The sequence below is a fragment of the Phoca vitulina genome, unplaced genomic scaffold, assembly GCF_004348235.1.
Source record: "Phoca vitulina isolate PV1807 unplaced genomic scaffold, GSC_HSeal_1.0 scaffold5, whole genome shotgun sequence".
Taxonomy (NCBI): domain Eukaryota; kingdom Metazoa; phylum Chordata; class Mammalia; order Carnivora; family Phocidae; genus Phoca; species Phoca vitulina.
In genome coordinates this window covers 14,502,216-14,521,766 of record NW_022589708.1, presented here as the reverse complement: position 1 = coordinate 14,521,766, position 19,551 = coordinate 14,502,216, and positions in this window count along the sequence as shown.

Sequence of the window (19,551 nt, the reverse complement as noted above, 5' to 3'; positions counted from 1 at the left end):
CTCATTATCATGTTCCTTATTTTTTAAAATTACTTTTCATTTCCTGAATTTTCCAAGGCCTTTGGTATACTCTTTTATGTGGATGTTGTACCTTTTAGCTAGAATTCACTTTCATTCTTTTTCATCTTGTCTGACAGCAAAGCCCCTATCTTTTCTATTATGCCAAGATGTAGAATAAGGTCTTCGTCACCATGGCTCTCTAGTCCTTGCATGGGGTTTAGCTTATAGTAAGTGCTTAACAAATATTTATTGAATATTAAATGATGAATAGAATAGAATTGTAACTTCTCTAGAATATTTGGGTTTTCTTTTTCTTTTTAGTGTTTTCAGTGGAAAGAATGTACAAAATGACTCTAAAGCAACAAAGTTAATTTTCAGAATTTACCTATTATTTATTTATTTTTTTGAGATTTTCTTCTTCTTCTTTTTTTTCTTTGAGAAAGAATGCATGCAGGGGTGGGGAGGGGCAGAGGAAGAGGGAGAGAGAGAATCTGAAGCAGGCTCTGCGCCCAGCGTGGAGCCCAATGTGGGGCTCAATCACACAACCCTGAGATCATGACCTGAGCTGAAATCGAGAGTTAGATTCTTAAATGACTGAGCCACCTGGGCACCCCCAGAATTTACCTATTTAAACAATATCCCAGGAAGTCCTTTTTCAGGGAATAGACATTTTATCAGATGTTACAACTGGCAAAAGTATTTTTACATCGTGGTTAAATGTGCATAACAAAAAATTTACCATCTCAACCATTTTTAAGTATACAGATCAGTAGTATTAAGTATATTCACATTGTTGTACAACCAACTTCCAGGACTTTTTCATCTTGCAAAACTGAAACTCTATACCCATTTATTTTTTTTTAAATTTTATTATGTTATGTTAGTCACTATACAATACATCATTAGTTTTTTCTATATCCATTTAACAACTCCCCAATTCTCCATCCTACCAGCCCCTGGCAACCACCCACTCTATTTTCTGTCTTTGTGAATGTGAGTGCTCCAGATACCTCATATAAGTGGAATCATGTGGTATTTGTCTTTTTGTGACTGACTTAGCATAATGTCCTCATTATGCTAAGGTTCATGCATGCTACAGCATATGTCAGAATTTCCTTCCTTTTTATGGCTGAATAATATTCTATTTTATGTACACACCACATTTTGTGCTTTCTTCTACTGGTGGACACTTGTGTTCTTCCATCTGTTGGCTGTTGTAAATAGTGCTGCTATGAACAAAGTATCTCTTGGTGTCCTTGCTTTCAATTCTTTCAGATTAAAATCAGAAGTGGAATTACTGGATCGTATGGAAATTCTACTTAAAGTTTCTTGAGGAATTGCCATATTGTTTTCCATAGTGGTTGCGCCATTTTACATTCCCACCAACAGTGCACAAAAATTTCCTTTTCTTTTTCTTTTTTTTTTTTTAATGAGTCATTCTGATAGGGGTGAGGTGATATCTTATTGTGGTCTTGGTTTTTTACGTCCCTAATTGGTCAAAGTATTTTTGAAAAACAAGTTTTGGAACTACTTTCAGACCTAATTTATGAGCTATTCAAGTAAATAATTTCTATAAATTATGTAAGTACAAGACATTCTTCTTTGTTGTTGTTCTTTTGCCAATACTTAACTCAGATTATCTCTCAATATATCACTTGAGAGATTTAGTAATTCAAAGGGATACATGTGCCCCAATGTTTATTACAGCACTATTTACAATAGCCAAATTATGGAAGCAGCCCAAGTATCCATCAATAGATGATGGTATATATGGATAAAGAAGATGTGGTATATATATATATATATACCACATATATATACCACATATATATATACCACATATATATACACCATATATATATATATAAAATGGAATATTATTCAGCCATAAGAAAGAATGAAATCTTATCATTTGCAACAACATGGATGGAGCTAGAGAGTATTATGCTAAGCAAAATAAGTCACAGAAAGACAAATACCATATGATTTCACTAATATGTGGAATTTAAGAAACAAAACAAAGGAGCAAAGGAAAAAAAAAAAAGGGAGAGAAACACACAAACCAGGAAAGACTCTTAACTATAGAGAACAAACTGATGGTTACCAGAGGGGAGGTGGGTGGGGGGATGTGTGAAATAGGTGATGGGGATTATGGAGTACACTTATCATGATGAACACTGAGTAATGCACACAATTGTTGAATCACTACATTGTACCTCTGAAACTAATATAACACTGTATGTTAACTATACTGGAATTAAAATGAAAAACTTCTTAAAAATTAAAAAAAAAAAAAAAGAGATTGAGTTAGGCTGACATGATCAACACCCCCAAAAAGAGTAGTCTGAACTAGCAAGAGATTATATTTTTTTCTCATGAAACTAAAAAAGGAGCCTGAAACTGCTTATAACAGCTCAAAGGTGCCCAATCTTTTATGCCTTTCTGTTTTGCCATCTTTAATGTGTGGATTTTAACCTCACGTTACAGATCATTCCTATATCCCTAGTCATCATCTCTAGATTCCCAGCAGGAGGAAGAGGAAAGAGAAAGGGTAATAGGCAAAACCTGGGTGTCTATAGAGTGGGCTCCCCTTAATAAACTTTCCCAGAAGCCTGTCCTCTGACCTCATTAACTAGTTCTTTGCCACCTGGCCACCCCTTGCATGTGGAGTCTGGGAAATGTACTTTTATAGCAGGCACATTTCCCCTATCTCTCCCAACAAAATTAGGATCCTGTTGCTGAGGAATCAGGGAGTGATGTGGATTGTGTAGACAACTGGCTGTGTTTGCTGCGCCCATGTAATCTCTTTGCTCTCAGTGTTTCATTTTGAGGAAAAGAATTAGCCTGGAAACTAGAGGGGGTGACATTCCAGAAGCCAGAGGACAATTTGTAAGGCAACATCAGGATAAGGACTATACGCCATAAGTAAATATCTTGTAGCCTATTATAAGTACCATAATTTGTGTTTAATTGGTTGAAGAATCACTTGAAAGTCAAATTGCAGTACGTTAAGAAGTGCCTTTATTTCAAAAATACTGTAATTCAAAAGTAGCAAAATATCAAAATTTCGTGGTGATTGTTGTCTTGAATCTGTTATATTTGCAGCTGCAAACGCTAAAAATCACTTTGTCTAAAATTAGTTGTGTCAAGTATTATGAGCCAAGAAAATTTACGTCATTTGTATAATTTTGGTTTAAAAAATCCTCCTGATCCAGCAACTGATATTAATATAATCAAATAACAATTTGTTTCATTTCAAAAGCCAAAATTTGATTATTCTTGCCTAGCTAAAAAAGGAAGCAAGGGAAATTCACTCTTCCCGCTTACCTTCTCGTCTGCTTCTGAGTGCATATTTCAGCTCTAGAATTAGGAAAGGGGGATTCTAGACAAGAAAGAGGCATGAAGGCTGTTGAAGTAGCACACCAAATAGGGAATTTATTTCTTGTGTATACTGTGTCAGATGGAGATCCTGAGTAGGGCAGAGAGATGAAAGGGAGGCGAGGTTTTACAACGTCAGCAGACTTGGAAAATCTTTTTATTTATTTTCCTTTTTGTGCCCATTCCACTGTGGGGTCCAGTATCATTTTGTTTTCTCTTCCCTCTTCTCCTTTCCCTTTCCACGGTTAATCTGATATCATTCATTTTTAATTTAGTGTGAATGCATTTCCGAACCTAAGCTAGAGTTGCCAGAGTCCTATTTGCAGGAGCGGCTCTGTCTGTTCAAAAGTCATTCACTTCTCCCAGCTGCAACTACCCTAGAAGAAAAAGGGACATGGACATGACCCAAGGGGGCACAGGATACGCGGCTTAACAAGGGCCCTGCTTTATCCATCCTTGGCTTCTATACTCTTTTCCCCGGAGTTCAGACTTCTCTCCTCACATCAACCCCTTCAGCTCTGTGATCCTGCTGCCTCCCTCCCACTGAATACCCACTCACTAGACTAGCCCTTTGGTCTCATGCCCCAGAGAGCTTTTATTTTGAATCATTTGGTATCCAGAACATCTGGGGATGCACCTTCTAAAGACAAGTGGGATGCACGTGGATGTACTTCTCAGAAGCGTCATAGTGGGACTAGGCAATAGGTAAAAACAGATCAGAGGGTACATTATGACCAGGTGGGCAACCTCAGTCATGTGCAGCAAAATTTCCTGGCAGTTGGTTGCTGGGGAGCTGGATTCAGGACTAAGGCATTTTAGTGTATTATGTTCATATATTAACATATGTGACTCTAATAATGAAGATTAACTTGCCGGTGTGGGCACTTCATGGATACCCAAAAAACAACAAAGAGAGGATAAGAACTCTAAGAACAATGGCACTGACTTAGGTGAACATCTCGTTGTTTTTCTACTTCGTTGTAATGCATCACAAGAAGCATATGTAAAACTACATTAAATAAAATAATGTATATAAACAATGCCTCGTGAATGCCTAGTACACGGTAGGCACATGAAAAGGCAAATCTATTACTAATTATATTATTATGTTATATACTTGTCACATTATATTATTATTATATTATAATGCAATATATCATTTTTTCATTACTAGGTGCTTTATGAGATTATCTTTGTTTCTTATTATTATAACGTTCATGTTCATGTAGCGGAATTTTCTGTTCATACATTTCCTAAACTGGTGGGAATATTTGTGTGGATTTTTATTAAGTGCTGTTGGAAATTATAAGTCATATCTTCACCCAAAATTTGTGTTCCAAGTTTCAATAATTTAAAATGTCAGAATGATTTCTGCCGTGGACTCAGAAGGTGTCTCTCTGCCTCCCCGTGTCTCTGCTGTTTTGTCTGGATTTATAGTTAAGCATTTGGCTTTCATTTTTATCTCTAATTCAGCCAGGCTGTAAGAATTGAATAGTAATACCAGCTGGCACAGAGTTGAGCCTGCATCAGCATATTGATGATAGTGACACCAAAATGTCTCTCTGTCTCATGAAACGGCCTCACACAGGCATTAAACAAGTGTGGTGACAAAGGGGATTTGACAGGACTCATCCCCTAAAGTGGTTGAATGGTTGCCCATTGGAAGAGAGAATGTTTACAGTGAGGTGGTACGTTATCATCATGGTATGAAACAAATCAGTAGATCCCAACTCCCCATAATACATGTAAGAATGAGTATGCGACTTTCTGCTGGTCATTGAAGATTAACTATTGGGACCAGAATACTTTGGTTCTGAATATGATTTAAAAAAAAAAACAACAAAAACTCACCATGATGAAGACATTTAGAAAACATTAAAACTGTTGCTCAGTCCTGATAGGGTGATCACTGGCTTATCAATTATGTTTTTATTTAACTTTGTAGTTGAAGAAAAACATATATACAGGAAAGTGTCCACATACTTAAACAATTCAATGAATCTCATGTATCTACCACACTCATGGAACCTCCACCCAGATAAAAAAGATGGTACATACCGACAATACTCTTCCTGCCTCCTAGCAGTCATCACCCACAGCCTCCTCCCCAGAGCTAACCACTAGCCTGAATTCTTATACAATGAATTAGTTTTATTTAATTTTGAACCATACTTCTATGCTACCTTTGAGAGTGGTTTAAAGTGAGGGAGTGTATTATCAGACAAATGCGATAAAAAGATTATTCTACACCAATATGAAGAGTAAACATGAGCCACAAAGACCACATAAGAAATGATTGAAATAGTTCAGGTAAGAGAGAGTGAGTCAGTAGAGTAGGGCTATTGAGTTTGATGTACCATATGGCAAGGAGATGGGTAGCATTCAAGATATTAGGAAGTCAGAATGCAAAATATCTGTTGGTTGAATGTATGAGGGAAGGACACATTAAAGAAATAAAGGTGTGGGGCCCCTGGCTAGCTCAGTTGGAAGAGCATGCTACTCTTGATCTCGGAGTCATGAGTTCAAGCCCCAAGTTGGGTGTAGAGATTACATACATACATACATACATACATACATAACTTTAAAAAAAAAAGGGAAATAAAGGTGTGGTGATGATCCCCAGGACTCTGGCTTGGGCAAGTAGGTGAATATGATGGACATTCATTGAACTAGGAGAACTGATGAGTTTTAGTGAGTTTGAGGCACTTGTAAGGAATCCAGATAGAGATAATTAGATAGTTGGATACATGGGTCTGGGCTCAAAATATGGATTTTTTTGAAGAAGATTAAAATAAAATAAGGTATTTCAAAGCACTCTGGAAATTATAAAGTGCTCTGTAGACCACTATTAGCTATTACTTTTTGTTGACTCAGTTTAAAAAGACCCTGATAGTGATATCCAACTAGTCCATGATTAATTGCTTGAAGAAAAACATCATTTGTGGTTTTTGTGGAGGTAAAAGAAGACATCAGCATTTTGTCACTGATAACAATGGCATCATGCCAGTCTTTGCAGCCATTTCAGCCAGGACTCATCAGAAATTATTCACCTAAAGTTTAACTGTGTGGCAATTCAATGCTATAAGAAAGGAAGGTTAATATATTTTTTTAAATGGTTACTATTAATTATGGCACTAAAAATGCCTTTAGTTGGGTAACTGGTTAAAACTGAGGAACCTTCTGTAGTCCAGGGCGGTAAGCCCTGTGATCAAGAAAAGTTCTTTGCTGGTGCACCTGGCTGGTCAGTCAGTAGAGCAGGTGAGTCTTTTTTTTTTTAATGTTATGTTAATCACCATACATTACATCATTAGTTTTTGATGTAGTGTTCCATGATTCATTGTTTGTGCATAACACCCAGTGCTCCATGCAGAACGTGCCCTCTTTAATACCCATCACCAGGCTAACCCATCCTCCCACCCCCCCTCCCCTCTAGAAACCTCAGTTTGTTTTTCAGAGTCCATTGTCTCTCGTGGTTCGTCTCCCCCTCCGATTGAGCAGGTGAGTCTTGATCCCGTGAGTTTGAGCCCCACTTTGGTGGTAGAGATTACTTAAAAACAAAATCTTCAAAAAGAAAAGAAGGAAAAGTTCTTTGCTATGACATTGTCATCACCTTCATTTTCAGATCCCAGTGATTCACCTAGGAACCAGGGAAGCACCAGTAAGAAAGTTGCATAGTGCTTGAGTTTCAAGTTCGTGGGACTCCATTGAAAAGACCTGAAAAGGCTCTGTGAGGACATCACTGGATGTTTCAGAAAAGCACCATGTCTTTAAAATTCCTGAGGAGGTTATTCTTCCTCTTGCAAAAGAGTGTGGCCCCTTGATGCTTCAGTAAGTATGGAACAGAGACAAGGTAGAAGAAGTATCCACCAACGGATGAATGGATGGAGTAGATGTGGTATATACATACAATGGAATATTATTCAGCCTTGAGAAAGAAGGAAATCTTGCCATTTCCTACAGCAAGGATGGATCATGAGGGCATTACGCTCAGTGAGACAAGGCAAACAGAGAAAGGCAATAGAAACGTGGTTGCCAATGGCTGGAGGTGGGGGCAGTGGTAGATAGAGTTGGTAAAAGGTAGAAACGTTCAGCTGAAAGATGAATAGGGTCTGAGGATCTAATGTGTACCATGGTGACTATGGTTGATAACGTTGAAATTTACTAAGAGACTAGGACTTAAATGTTCTCATACACACCAAAAAGATAAGTAGGTGAGGTGATGGATGTGTTAATTACGTAGCTGGGGGGAATCCTTTTACAACGGATTCATATATCAAATCACCATTATGTACACTTTAAATATCTTACAATTCTTTTTTTTTTTTTAATTTTATTTATTTGAGAGAGTAAGAGAGCAAGCGCACAAGCAGGGGGAGTGGCAGGCAGAGGGAGAGGGAGAAGCAGACTTCCTGCTGAGCAGGGAGCCCGATGTGGGGCTCGATCCCAGGACCCTGAGATCATGACCTGAGCTGAAGGCAGATGCTTAACTGACTGAGCCACTCAGGTGCCCCTAAATATCTTACAAGTCTGTATGTCGATTATACCTCAATAAAACTGAAATAAAAGAAAATGGGGGAAAAAAAAGACCAAAAAAGGAAAACAAATTTGAAGAGGAGTAATAAACTGAACAAGAGAAATCATGGCTTCCTTCCACCAGTCAGAATACATATTCACCAGTCACTATGCTGAGTGTTGGGGCTATCAAGTATAAATATGTGTTTTCTTTCAGGGTCTTACAGGCGGGTGAAGAGACAAACCTGTAAATAATGATCATGCAAAAGTGTTAATTATGGTCATGGAGATATAAGCAACCCGCAATGGGAGAATAGGTGAAGAGGGCCCCTAATACTCCCAGTAACAAATACTTCACAGAGAAAGTGGTATGAAATAAGAGTAGAGGCATGAGTTGGAATTCAAATAGGTCAGAAAGCTTGAAGATCCTTCCACTAGCCAAATTAACAATAGCCTGAAATAAAAGATGACAGTAATTAATTATAGTACACTGAGCAAAAAATATCCTTAGATCCATAGTGATATTCAAGAAAGAGGGCAGATGGAGGGATCGTAATGGAGGGGGGTGGGAGAAAGAAAGCAGTAAATATGGAGACAAATGATAACATCTGAAAATCATCATTTGAAATCCCCAATGTAATGCTTGATTCAGATATGACTCATGAATAGATGCTAAAACCACTGGGTAAAATGATTTTGGAGACTGTGATACTTGAACAGTACCAAAGTATCACCCCAGAGTTGACTTATTCATTACAAAAGTAAATTTGTATCTTTACAAAAGAGTGATCTGGGGACACTGCCTTAACAGAGGACCAAGTGTACCGTCCCTTGGAGTGAGACAAGATGATGGCAGCTGCCTTCTGATGAGATGCAGTGAGATGCACCCAACATCACTTATGAAGTATTTTTGGCTAAAATGCGAAACCCGAATCTATTCAAACCTCTAAGCTTAACTTCTACTTTAGAGGAAATACAGGGAAGAGAGGAACAAGGTAAACAACATTATGAGAAACAGTGGAACAAATTCAGAATGTGCAGTCCTTCTACAATAAAACTGTGGCCTGATCTTTTTGTAGGTTAATGTCTTAGGGAAGAAAATGGTGGTACCGTCCTAGATTAAGAGAGATTCAAGAAACATAACATCACAATGCAATGTGTGAGCCTTGACTGGATCCCTGTTTGGAAAAACAAAAACCAAACCAAATAGCTACTAAGGACATTTTGGGGGAAAACTGGGAGGAAATCTGAATAGAAACTGGATATTCAGTTGTGTTGTAGAATTGTTAATTGTCTTTTTTTTTTTTTTTTTAGAATTGTTAATTTTCTTAGTTGTAATAAGGAAACTGGTTACCCAGGAGAATGGACTTATTCTTAGGAGATGCATGGAGTTTAAGATGTCTGTGACACACTGTCGAATGATTCAACCAAAAAGATGTATATATTTGGCAACCGTGTTAACAGCCTTCTTCATGATGGCCCAGGGGATTCCGTGTCAGATCTGTCGTTTGCTTCCTGAGCTTAGCATCGCAGACTCTCAGTGACAGCCTGTTGCGCCTGGCCCGACAACAGATCTTTTGGGGCCTTAGACTGATGTGAATGTGGCCTGTATTACTATATGACAAGATGGTTTGAAGTCCCTCCGAGAGCTGCCTGTTATTGTCTGAGTCCATTCCTGGCTCCAGTTCTGTGTCCGCTATGGGACAGTAGGATGCTTCACTTGTCACCACAGAGCCATGTGTCCCAACAGACATCCTCAGACTTTCTGCACCTATTGTAGGAGACAGTTCTTTTCTTAACTTTCTGTAGATGGCTCTCTCATGCCATGTTTAAGTGGAGACTACACCAGACTCAAGCAAAAAGAAGCAGGAACATTTTTCTCCGTTTGCAGCTGTTCCAGGCACCACTGCAATGTCTGGGGGCAGAATGTCCAGAGGGCTTGGGAAAGATGTATCGCCCAGGTTCTAGTATTATATTCAGCTTTCACCAATCCTACCCCTATTACAATCAAATCCTCCTATGTTTTAAATGCAGTAAAACAAAAACCAAAAATACGCTAATAACTAAAACCAAAACATTATCAGGCAGTCAGGATATTTGATGCATGCTTTGGGAAATACAATAAACCACACTCTGATTATAGCATTTCAAATCGGTAGACTAAAGAGTATGAATTAAATACTTTCTTCTCAAAAACACTGAGTCTATGTAACAGCTCATCATTTTTTTGATGTCAAACAGAACATTTAAGTTATGGTCATTCAATCCTGAGTCCATGCAATGCCTCGTATTGGGTGTAACTATGGTGAACGTGGAAAAATTATTTTTCAATAATGCAAATGAACATCTTATATCTTTTCCCATTAATTTGAATATGTAAAATTTTCAACTCAGTTGATTTACATGGGGTCATAATTATAAAACGTCGAAGAAACAGTTTTAAAATCAATGCAAAATATAAAAGGCATACATGAATGAATATGTATAAAAAAACTGCAGCCACAAGCTATTAAACATATAATTAAAATGGATTTATTGCTTTTGGCTTTGATTTTTTTCCTCTCTGTTATTGAATCATTATGGGGATCCCTTGAGTTCAATTATAATTACACACATACACATTATAATGTTTCACATATATAAAGTACATATATAGTCTTTAAAGCTGAACTAATATAATAATATATATGCAAATTTAAATGTGTAAAATTCAGGTAATTAAAAATTATGATTCCCTAAGCAGCATTAACATACAGGTAGTTATGAATCATTGCATTGTGCATTAAATTTATATCACAATACATCTCTCTGGCAAGGTGGATTTATTGGTGTATGTGTGAATTCCTTAAATTTCATAACTTACATTCTTAAAGGATTAGGCATAGGTTTCCATGTTTAACAATTTTATTCTATATTTGAAGGCTTTCTTTGTGTCCTGAACAGGGTCCCCTGCTAAGCAAAATGGCCTTAGAGGACTGCTTAAGGGTAAGTGGCTTAGGGACATTTCACGCCCCTCTTCCTGTGGCCACAGGTGAGGTAATGGGTGGGTGGGCGTCCTACCAAGTTTTCCCCAATGTGTAGACTTGTCAAAACCCCGAGGGGGCATCAGAATTAAGGGCTTTGCACAAGAAAGGAGTCAGTCACTTATTAGAATAATCATATTCTCTCACTGATTTTGAATGTGTGATTCAGAGAAGCTGAGCAGTTAGTAGATGGAACAAAATCATGAAAAAGATGAAAATAAAGATGCTGAAGCATGTCAGTAGGGAATACTGCAAGAAAGACTCATAAAATCTGGTTCCCTTAGGGGGCAGCAAGGTAAGCTGGTTGCTGAAGCTGATCCTAAACACCCTTGTAGGTCAGATTCGTTGTGGATTGAATTGTGTCCCTGCAAAAGATATGCTGAAGTCCTCACCCCAGTACCCGTGATTGTGACCTTATTTGGAAATCGGGTCTTTGCAGATGTACTCAAGTTAGGATGAGGTCATTAGGGTGGGCCTAAGCTAATAGGATGGGTGTCCTTGTAAGAGGAGAACATCATGTGAAGACAGAGACTGACAGGGAGGAGGTCCTGTGATTGCAGAGGCAGAGACTGAGGGAGACAGCGGCAAGCTGAGAAGTGCCAAGAATTGCCAGCAAACGACCTGAAGCTAAGAAGAGGTAAGGAAGGACTCTCTCTTACAAGTTGCGGACACCTTGGCTTCTTCTGACTTCTAGCCCCCAGAGGCATGAGATGATACGCTTCTGTTGTTTTAAGCCACTCAGTTTGTGCTACTTTGACAACACAGCCCTAGGAAGCAAATCACTCACGCAGACCAAGTTTCCTGCTCCCCCACCAGGACCGGCTGTCTGACTTCCAAATTCCAAGATGGCTGAGCTTCACATGCTCCTTATTTCTGTCTAATGTGAAGTGAGCTGATTTATGTTCCTCGCCACCAAAATATCAGTGTCAGTTGGAACCAGGAGTGGTGCAGTAGGCACATAGGAAATGAAGGACATGTGGAATTGGTTACGGTGATGAGGTCATATTGTCCACGAAGTGCTGGTTTCCTGCACTTTGTGGTGATGGAAAAATTAATTAAGCCACACCTAGTTGTCTCTAGACACCCAGGTAATATATCCATCAAAGGCAAGTCTTTGAGGGCTTTTGTAACTCTAAAGACTAGATCCAAAGGCCTGTAGGGTTGTAGGGTCAGCTGAATTCCTGATTAGTCCATACTTCCACATAAAGATTTAAGATACTGGGGCACCTGGGTGGCTCAGTTAAGTGTCCGACTCTTGATTTTAGCTCAGGTCATGATCTTGGGGTCGTGGGATTGAACATCCCGTTGGGCTCTTCGCTGAGCATGGAACCTGCTTGGGGTTCTCTCCCTCTCCCTCTGGCCCCTCCCTCCCTGCTTGCACATGCTCTCTCTCTCCCCCCTTTCTCTCTCTCTCGAAAAAAAAAAAAGATTTAAGACCTAGATGGCAGCGTTTGGAATCCAAATAATGAGAAAATCTGAGAAATAAGAGAAGTTAAGTGACATGCTCAAGGTCACACCAATGCTATGTTATGTGCATTTTATTGCATATAAATAAACAGTAAGTAAGTAAAAGCACTCGGCTTATTATGAGTCAGGCAAAAGAAAAAGTAAAGAAAGTTAACTGTATGAAGTGCAAAAAGGATGCATTGAGGATTATATGTGGGAAAATTTAAGGCTGAAGTTGGAACAAGATCTGTGCCAAAGGCCTCATATTCTCCACTCAATGTAATCTGTTGGCCCAATGAAGGGCTTGTCCCTGCAGAAGTTTTATTATTTTAAAATAAGTGTTTTGCTGAAATGTCCCTCTAGAGAGTGGGACAAAAAAATTTTAGGATAACCTAATCTTTATGATCTTCGCAGAATAGGTAAAAAATGAAGAGTATCTTACTGCATCTAATACTTTGGAAATATTCATGATATCTTTGGGAGAAATAAAATTATAAAAGACATAAGGTTATAATGATCAAGTACTTCTTTGCTTTAACACTTTAACTAAATTAAGAACTCACAGAATTTAGTTCCATACTGTTTACCTGACATATGCAGTCAGTTTCCTCAGGAGAATCTAGCTTTTCTAGCCTATATGTATATACCTTACATATCTCTGGTGTCAGTCATTCCTTAAATGGAGGATACAAAATAAAGGTGGAAACTTTCAGTGTTGTCACTTACTGTCTTGGTCTCATTCTCTGAGTGATTGAACAGAATTGAATATTAAACCTAATTTTGCTTCCTGGTTAAGGAAAAGAGAAGATAAAGGATCCTCTGGTTTTCTTTCTTTCTTTTTTTTTTTTTTTTAACATTTTATTTTTAAGTAATCTCCCTACCCAACATGTGGCTTGATCTCACAACCTGGGATCAAGAGTTGCGTGCTCTACCGACTGAGCCAGCCAGGCACCCTGGTTTTCTTTTGGTAGAATACAAATCTTGCCAATCTGTAACCTCATTCTTTTGCCCCCATATCTAGAGCCAACAAACAAGCCAGCAAACACAAACACTCAAACTAAAAGCTTCTGTGCTTCTTGCGCATCTTCCAGCATTACGCAGGGATTAGTCCCACCCCAGAAAGGAGTTTTTCCCTCTTTGCTAAGGAAATGTAAATTTTGGCCATGCTAACTGGTCAAAGATAGGTGAGAGAGGGAAAAAGGAGAACAGACATTTATCAAAGGACAACTCTTCTAACCTGTTCAATCCCACTGAGTTATACGGAGGACTATCTCCATGTTACAGAAGCAAAGATGTTTATTTACTCAGTCAAGACCACTCAGCCAGTGGCGCCTGGGAGGCTCAGATGGTTAAGCGTCTGCCTTTGACTCAGGTCATGATTCCAGGGTCCTGGGATCGAGCCCCGCATCGGGCTCCCTGCTCAGCAGGGAGTCTGCTTCTCCCTCTCCCTCTACCTCTCCCCCTGCTCGTGCTCTCTCTCTCTCTCTCTCTCTGTATCTCTGTGTCTCAAATGAATAAAAATAAATTAATTAATTAAAAAAAAAAAGACCACTCAGCCAGTGGCAGACCCATTCTGATTCCAAGCCAGGTGCTTTCTCTCATACATCACCCAAACTCTCCTATTAAGAGAATATTTGTTCATGGTTAAAGTGGTTTTTGCTTCACACTTTCCACAAATACCCTATTGTCTTCAGATCTTGCAATAGTTAAGATCCCTTTTCTTAGGATAGTGCATGCACACATTCACTATACGTCATAAAAATGATAGCAGTCTGCTAATTGGTGAGTCCCAAATTCCTAGGTGTCTTTGATATTCTTCATTAGTCCACTTTTGCCAAGGAATGCCTTTTTAGGCACAGAGGCTGGATGATTGATATTTGAAACCGTGATGATAACAAATGATAAAGGACCCACTAAGCTGTCTAAAATTTGATATTATATAAAGCACTCTCTTTAAATTTGGAAAATCCATATTTCCAAATGGATGTGTAAATTCTTTAGTAAGCTGATCTTAGAAAAGGGAATAGACCATTATTTAATCAACACATAATGCACACTTTGCTATTTTAATTTCACCATTTCTACTTTCTCTTTTACTTATTAATCAAAACTATTTTGTTTCTTGGCTTGGAGGAGATGATGCTAACAAAATGTACTGTAATTGTTTAGAAGTGATTTTCTCCAGAGATCCAGGAAGCTTAAGTAGTTGAGTTTCCTATTACTTTCTGCCCCCTGGGCTTTACATTAGTTCTGCACTGACTTTCCTGTCTTGTGTATTTGTAAGAGTAAACGATTAGGTAGGAGAGGCTCCAGGGGACTGTTCTTGGCAGTAGCAGGTTGTGCTTAACTACCTTCTACTTGCATGCACCTGATGCTGTCGGTTATTAACAGAGTTTGTGGGAATCAATGGCTACAATATCTCTTTGCTTAATAGGTGCACCAAAGGAAGAAAAGATGTAATAACATTTATCTGCAGGTGCATCTGATGGTCTTAATCCAAGAAACAGAATTTCGGAGAGTTGTTGACAGCTGTTTTACTTGTTCTGTGTTTTCATTGCACAGGTTGAGCCACGAATATTCAAAACATGGTCTGCCTGACTATGCCACCCCTGGGAAAAATCATCAAGAAGGCGTGTATGTGGTGGAGAGCAAGGATCAGGGAAGGTTATTGCAAATGGAGTGGTAGGAAGAAGGCATAGACCCACCAGAATGATGGTACAATCAGTAGAGGGTTTTAAAAAAGGAAAATGTGATACCAGTGTTGAAGTCATAATACCCAGGGATGCTGTTGGATACTTGGAGGACGCTGATGACCTCCAATCCATCTACACAGTCTGAACCCTAGAGGTTAAATGAAGTTTTGTGACTGTTCAGAGAATATTTAAAGTGTTAAGTTTTTGCATGCTAGTCCTATCATGTTTCTAGAGAAGAACTACTCACCTTCCTTTTCTTCCTTTTTTTCTTTTTCTTCTCCATCTCTTCCTTTCTCTCTTCCCCTTATCTTCCTCTTTCTCTTTTTTCTCAAGCTACTAGGCTTTCTTTGCTGCTGTGTGGGAAGAAAAATTGGAGAAAACAAAAGCCAGATGGCTCTCCATGATGAAAAGGGAAGGGAATGTTCAGAAGGAAAAAAATCTAGTTGAGAGATTGGAGGCTGGAGGGGTGGTGGCCGGCAGGGGGAGAGGGAAGGGGAGGGGAGGTTTAGGTTGGGAAGGTCGGCAGAAGCGTGGAGCCAAATGGCACATGGGACTTCTGGAGAAGAGGAAATGGATAATAAAGATTTGTTGCTATGGGATGCATAATGTAATCCTTACATCTCTATTCCCAACCAAATCCTGGAAAGGTCAGGGGTGTGTGTGTGTGTGTGTGTGTGTGTGTGTATGTGCACACTATCTGTTATATCAACACGTGTCTGGGCATTAGGTAAGAGCAGAGCTGACCCACTAAGACCCAAAGAAGAAGCAGAGTGAAAAAAAAGTATTGAAAAATAGGAATCACTTCCTTTACTGTCCTGTAAATTATCTCCTACAGCCAAATGAAACTACTCACTGCTTCCTGAACTTCTTGCCCCTCCTTACTCCTGCACTTTTGTGCTTGCACTAGCTCAGCCTTAATACCCTCTACCACTTCCATTCCCCTGGCTATCTAAATCCTACCAATCTTCCAAAGTCTAAATGCCATCTTTCCCTTACAGCCTTCTCTGACTCCCTGGCTGGAAATGATTTTCTCTTTGATTCTTATTCTCGCATTTTGTTTGCAGCTCTTCCAAGTTCCTCATCATCCACTGCCTTGTATGACAGTCACACAGGCAGGTCTCTCTGGGCTGAGAGAGTGTGAGCTCCTGCTATGAAGATAACCTGTTTTATTTATCCCTGTGTTCCACCTAGACCCCGGGTCAATACACTTAGCAGATACTCAATCAACATCGATGGGGGCAATGCATGCCTGGCTCATCAAATAGAGGTTTTTTTGTTTTGTTTTTTACCTGCATTGTCTCTTATAATTCATGGAGTTTTTTTTAAAAAGCAATTTTGCAGGTAAAATTCCTTCCCGTGGTACAACATTGAAAGGTAAATTGGTAATAACAAATTGCAACAGGTGATATAGTTCTAAAACAAGCAAGTTGGAAAAGTAATCAAGAAATTCTTTAAAGGATACTACTTGTATTCCAGTAACTATGCTATAATAGGTGCTCATCCATTTGGGAAATGTATTTACAAAATAAGATTGTGTGGAAGTGAAAAACAGCAAAACTGTCATTCTAAAGATTTTTATACAAATGGAAGGGGATCCATGCTGTTATCTATCTTTGTCTTAAATTAGAAGAATTGTAAAATGCAAATTATTTTAGAATCAGAAAATGTAAGTAACCTGAAGTGATAATTAGAGGTAATTTTCATCCTTCCCTGTGGAAAGAATGGATACTTACGGTGGTACACATTTCTCAGTTTTCATATTGTCCCTGTGCTTTCTGGCAATAAGGAAGAAGAGAAATTCTGATTTGAGAATCTACTTGGAAGAAATAATAGGAACCCAGAAAAAATGAAGGAACAATAGCCATATAAATCAACATAGATCAATTTAAAAAAAAACACACACACATTGATTAGTGAAAAAGGAAATCACAGAAGAATACATGCAGGATGAGTCTCCCTACATAAAGTTTAAAAAGCCAGGATGAGTCTCCTTACATAAAGTTAAAAAAGCAGATAAAACAAGACAATATGCTGTTGAGAGATACATGAATAATGTTAACACATAAGGAAAATAGGAAATGTTAATGCAAAATATAAGAAATGAATTTAAGGGGCATCTGGGTGGCTCAGTCAGTTAAGCACTGAACTCTTGATTTCGGCTGAGGTCATAATTTCAGGGTTGAAAGATTGAGCCCTACGTTGGACTAGTGCTGGGCATGGAGTTTCTCTGCCCCCTCCCCGCTCTAAAAACAAGAGTCTCTCTGCCCCTCCCCTTCTAAAAACAAAAAAAGAAGTGAACTTTATATCTCTTTAAAGAGATGGAAGGAAAAGGACATTTAGGAGGGATCAGAGGGTCTCCAAAGATACAAATAATATTTTATTTCTTAAGCTGGGTGGTAGATTTTAAAAACTGTACCTATATGTTACATCACTTTTATGTATATGATATAATTAACGTTGACAAATGAGTATTTACTGTAACTTCACAGTCCTGTTGCAAAACTGGTATATAAACAGCAGCTTGGTAGAGAGTTATGTCAAGGGTGATGCAAAACTACCAGATAGACTATTTGAGGCTATCATTTTTTGTCAAAGTGTTTAGGCAAGATATTTTTAAATAAAGCATACTGGAATATTTTATGGAATAAAACAAACCATTTGCATGAAGTTTCCAAGATAAAATGCAAGTGTTGCCAAGTAAGTTGCTGTTTGCAGTGAGCCATTTTAAGCGTGACCCCAAACCATGGTCTTCCAAAGTAATGTATGGTGTATGAAAAGAATCTTGGAAGCTCCAAGGAGTCAAGGAGAGGCGTTTGGCCTGAGCCACCAGGGAGAGTAGACTCATGCCTGATCTCAGAACACAGCAAAGGGGGACTTATAAATATAACCCTCTAGCATATGGTGTTAGACAAGCTTGTTTCCTTTTTGCTATTTTAGAGAACACTGAGCAAATTCCTTTCGAGATCTTTGGTGAAATAGCTATTATGTTTGGTGCCCCCTAGAGGTTGTTGGGGATACAGTAATAAATTAGTCTAGCTCACCAGTGACATTTGTACTAAGCCACTTTTAGAAGAGTGAGTGAGGGATTCTGGAGAGTTTATAAGGGCAGATAACACACACAATAGGCTATCAAAAAAGAAAAGGAGGCTTTAGGACACAACAAACAGGCATCCTTAAAACGCTGGAAGACTTTACTAACTTCCTTTGTCCACGTACAAACTGAGTTGTCTCTTGTCAAAAAGGGGAATGTCAGTTTTCCTAATATATGGACATCAAGAAAGAGTAAAAGTTGTCTCTTGAGACAAGCAGGATAAGGATATTAAGAAAGTCTAGATTCCTTCATTCAGCAAATATTTACTGAGTGTCCATTATGTGCCGGGCACTATGATAGTCAATGGAGTGATGGTGATGAGCAAAAGCATTGTCACTGGCCTTTGGGACATATATTGGTAAAAAAGATGGAAATTAATCAAGTGACATACCAATACATGTATAACTGAAGATCGCTAAAATGTTATGGAATGAAAGCACATGTTGCTAGAAAGGAAGTGTTATATAACAGAAGGATTAGATATATTGGAGGAATATATCAGGAAGAACTTCTCTAAAAAAGTGACATTTGAACTAACATCTGATGGATGAGTAGAAATGAACTAGTTGAAATGTGGGGAGGATGTTGTGCTCTAGGACAGAAACAGGATATGCAAAGGTCCTGAGGCAAGATGCAATATTCATGGCATATTCTGGAAATTAAAAGACTAGTGTGACTATAGTGCGAAGAATGAGAGGGGCAAGGTGAGCATGCAAAGGCTTTGAGGTCCATGCTAAAGATTTAAGTCGTTATCTTAAAGGCATGAAAAACCAGGGACGTATTGTGAAGAGGGTAGGGGTGCCTGGGTGGTGCATTTGGTTAAACATCTAACTCTTGGTTTTGGCTCAGGTGGTGATCTCCGGGTTGTGGGAGAGAGCCCTGCATCAGGCTCGGCGTTCAGCGCTGAGTCCGCTTGGGACTGTCTCTCCCTTTGCCTCTCCCCACTGCTCCCTCTCTCTTATAAATAAATAAATAAATCTTTAAAAAAATAAAGAAGGGAATAATATGATCAGATACATGAAAAGAGGGGCACCTGGGTGGCTCAGTCATTAAGCGTCTGCCTTCGGCTCAGGTCATGATCTCGGGGTCCTGGGATCAAGCTCTGCATTGGGCTCCCACTGAGCAGGGAGCCCTGCTTCTCCCTCTCCCAAACCCCCTGCTTGTGTTCCCTCTCTCACTTTGCCTCTCTCTGTCAAATAAATAAATAAAATCTTCAAAAAAAAAAAAAGATACATGAAAAGAATATTATGACTTTAGAGTGTAGAATGAGCTGAAAGATGTAGAAAGAGGGATACCAGTTGGAATTGTGAGTCAAAGCCATGGATAATGGTACTTTAGCTTATCATCCTAATAGAAAGAAAAATGTTCTAAGAAGTATTTAGAAGGTAAAAATCTGCAGGACTTGAAA